Source organism: Mandrillus leucophaeus, unplaced genomic scaffold, assembly GCF_000951045.1.
Source record: "Mandrillus leucophaeus isolate KB7577 unplaced genomic scaffold, Mleu.le_1.0 Scaffold38, whole genome shotgun sequence".
In the NCBI taxonomy this organism is placed as follows: domain Eukaryota; kingdom Metazoa; phylum Chordata; class Mammalia; order Primates; family Cercopithecidae; genus Mandrillus; species Mandrillus leucophaeus.
This window is the reverse complement of record NW_012104031.1, coordinates 3,438,204-3,442,158: the sequence shown is the minus strand read 5'-3', so window position 1 is coordinate 3,442,158 and position 3,955 is coordinate 3,438,204. Positions and strand designations below refer to the sequence as shown.

The following is a 3,955-nucleotide window of genomic DNA, read 5'->3' as shown; positions in this document are numbered from 1 at the left end:
CCTCCCGAGTTTACGCCATTCTCCTGCTTCAGCCTCCGGAGTAGCTGGGACTACAGGCGCCCGCCACCACACCCGGCTAATGTTTTTGTATTTTTAATAGAGACAGTGTTTCACCGTGTTAGCCAGGATGATCTCAATCTCCTGACCTGTGATCCGCCCGCCTCGGCCTCCAGTGCTGGGATTACAGGCGTGAGCCACTGCACCCGGCCCTATTCTTAACTTTTTGGGAGAAGATATGGAACATATCGATGCTTGAATGAAAGGAAAGTATCTTCTCCTTAGAAAAAATGCACTTATGAGCCTACAACAAATTTTGCACATAGTTATAGGAAATTAACGGATACTTGAAGCATCCATTCCTGAAACCCGGCTCAGCAAACTTTGCTCTGGAAAGGTCTCAACCTTGGAACATTGGAGGTTTGGGTCTACAGATGTGGAATAAAGTCAGTGCCACCCTCATGAATATACTATTAAGACTATTGCCAACTCTAGATAGATAGAGCAATAATTTCCTCAAAGAGAGATCCGAGAGCATTATACCTGTATGTAGACAAGAACAAGGCAGTCCATGGTGACACCTTCCCTATCCCTGGCGTTTGGAAGCCAGAAGGATATTGTCTTGGCTTCACCCCTCATTAGACTGCGTCATCTCTCTTAAAACTCATCATTAGGGGGACATTACATCTCATCTTGCCCGGGACAGTCCTGGTTTACATCTGTTGTTCTAGTGCAGTTTTTAAGAGTGCTTCCTTTCACTATCAAAAGTGTCCTAGTATGGGCTGGGCGCAGTGGCTCACACCTGTAATCCCAGTCCTTGGGAGGCCGAGGCAGGCGGATGATCTGAGGTCGGGAGTTCGAGACCACCCTGACCAACATGGAGAAACTCTGTCTCTACTAAAAATACAAAAAAAATTTAGCCAGATGTGGTGGCGCATGTCTGTAATCCCAGCTACTCAAGAGGCTGAGGCAGGAGAATCGCTTGAACCTGGGAGGTAGAGGTTGCAGTGAGCCGAGATTGTGTCATTGCACTCCAGCCTGGGCAACAAGAGTAGAGCTCTGTCTCAAAAAAAAAAAAAAGTGTCCTAGTTTGAATAATAAATTATATGACCACCCTACTAAGAATGAGTAGACTTGGATCAGTGCTTGGATTTATTTCTTCCCAACCACATAGATTCCATTCTCAAACCCAACTCTTCCAGAATCCCCATTGTGCCTTCTATCTCTCCTCTTCATCAGGCTCAGTCCAGACTTTGATCTGCTTGATCAGGAGCCAAGACTCTTGAGATGCCAACACCAGCAGCCGGATACAACTCAACGCTTCCACAGACTCTTCTTCAAAAAATACTATCTGGTCCAAATTTCCTGCCGCCAGTGGCCCTAGCAGGGCATAGTGAGCACAGGATTTGGGATCCTCCCGGGGTCATAGCCCAGTTCCACTTGCCCCTGCTGCAGTCGGTACCTCCCGTCTTTGTCAGAGCCTGTCAGCACCACTATCCGGGTGACTTTTTATGGCCTGTCCAGAATCACGGTCAAGTAGTTTCCTTTCAAAGGATCTAAGGTAGAGTAGCCCTTCTTGTTCAGTGTATAAGTGTACTGTGGAATCACAGCCAACCTTGACACCATGTCAGTGAGGACAGTAGCAACAGGGTTATCTGGTTCACCAAAGACCCTGTCCTTCTCCACAGGAAAGCATATTCATGAAACATAGAATAATCGCCTGTGTAGTTGAAGACAGAGGGACTGAAATGAATAGGAACATTCTGGGCCAAGAGGAGACAAAATTCAGAGAGAAGCAAGTGAGTACGAGTGTCCTTATGGAAGAGGAACAAGAAAGCGGTCAGGCAGGAGATGTCACTGGTGCAGAAAACTTTCCCAGAGATGCTCAGGTGGCAGAACTCCAGGATCACCCAAGGTAGTTCTTTCCAGGCTGATAATGCCGGAGAGATGGCAGCAGCGAATTTGGGGGTGCAATGAATATGATCTTCCAACAAAATAAAGTAATCAGAGAGGTTGCTAGCAAAGTTCATGAGGAGGGCATGGTCTACTTTCTGCCTGGAATAGAGGGCTTCACAGGGTGACGAGTGATTAACGTCACTCAGATCTCCTGGGAGAGGGGAGCCACCATGGATGACCAGCAGCTTCCCGGCCCCAATCTGTGCTGGGAAGAGAGCTGAAATATTGGCAGCTGTTTGGACGAGCCATTCAGGGTCAGGACCTGACAGGTGGACCAGCACCACGATATACTCCAGCTCACGTTCTGAGGAAGCTTGGAACACGGACTGCAGGGTGTCCAAGAGGTAGCTCCCACGAGGATGCTGCAGTGAGGCAATCCCCACGGTCCGCAGTCCTGGGGGAGACACGAGGCACATGAGCACTTCAGGCTGGTGAAGAATTCCTAGGACTCTCCTCCCAGGTCTTCTCCTTATGCCGACCCCAGTGACAATTCACATTCCTTTTCCTGGGGCATGTAGTCCAGATGGGAGGTTAATATCTGACCAGAAATTGTGATGTGATTTTATTTGGTCAGAGTATTGTGGTCAGTATTTTGGAAGGCTCTTGGGGAAGCTTTATGAAGGGCAAAGTTCTCTCTCATGGGCAAGGCTGCCGGTCACCAAAGGCAAATTGCTGGGTTGGCAAAGTGCCTTAGCCTGGCCTTGACCTTCAGCGTTATTTCAGCTACCACAGTTCAACCAGACCTGGATTAGAGGATCTCTGGAAATCTATGTAAACCCAAGGGTCCAACAGTCTAGTGCACTGAAATCTGAAGTCCACACGGCCCTCTTTGCCTGCCCTCTACCCAATGCCTTTTCCCATGGCTCCCCCTGGCTCTTTCCCCTTCCTGTCTTCCCCCCACCCCGGGGCCGACCATGACTGAGCTTCACTATGGAACAGCTCCTTCCCAGGGTCGCTATGGCCCTTCTGTCCTGTTGGTCATTCAAGGGGTGACCAGATGGGAGGAAAACACACTCAGGATTATAACATGGACCAAATTCCACAGCCTCAGAGCACAGCCTTTCCTTGCCACATGCCAGTCACTTCCCTTTTCAACCCTCCTTCCCTTTTCTGGCTAAAATACTCTGTCTGGTCTTCTCCCAGTCAGACCACTCCCTCCCAGGTACTCACTCTTTTCCTGGGGAGGGGCTCCAGCCAGGAATTGGTAGCTGGTATGCTGGAGAAGAAGGGAGTCTCTCTGCATCTCCTTGAAGGTTCACAGATGGTTCTTGCTTTCAGAGCTGATTTGTTTGACAGCTATTTGTCAAGCTATGTCCTCCTTTTCCTTCTGAGGATAAGATATGTCAGTCCTGAGGTTCACCCCCAGATTCTCTGGAGACAATTGAGGAGCAGATCTCCCTTTTAGGACAGGTTGGGCAAGCCCCAGCTTCCTGTGCCCAGGGAAGCCGAGTGTGGGGCTCAGGGAACCGCTCTCCCCACCTCATCATGAGAACACGCAGGGCTTTCCAGCACCCGCCATGGGTCCTGAGTTGGGAAGTGGGGCTCCCAAGTTTGTGTGGAGTGCCTGCGGGAAGGGCCAAGGCTTGTGCAGAGAAAGCACTTGCCTGACCCCACTGTTGTCAGGCTGGCCAGTGTCATCTACCTCAACTTAGGCCTGGGCTAGGTTCTGTGAGATGTGCTGGTGCCCAGTGCCTGGCCCTGTCCTCAAGGAACATAGGCCCCAGTGCCTCAATTCTAGAGTCCTTTCTTTTGCTCAAATCTGACCACGCACACATTTCTGAACCACTCCCCACACCTGCCCTGTGCTTAGCTCCAGCTGGTCTGAGGTGTGTTATGAAAAATGTGGATTTCGAAGCCTGGCCAGGAACTGTGTAGGGTTTGGTCTTCTCACTTGCAGATGTTGTCCACTTAGGGAAGTTATTTCCAATCCTTCATGTGAGAAATAGGAAAAATAACATCTCCATGCTAGGTCCTGGCTGGGAAGTGGTCAGCACCCAGGTCC

General features: G+C 49.9%; 1 pseudogene; it reads right to left on the bottom strand.

The window, feature by feature from the left end:
- Window positions 1–1,216: 1,216 nt before the first annotated feature.
- Window positions 1,217–3,150, bottom strand: LOC105547146 (annotated as a pseudogene).
- Between the last annotated feature and the right edge of the window lie 805 nt (window positions 3,151–3,955).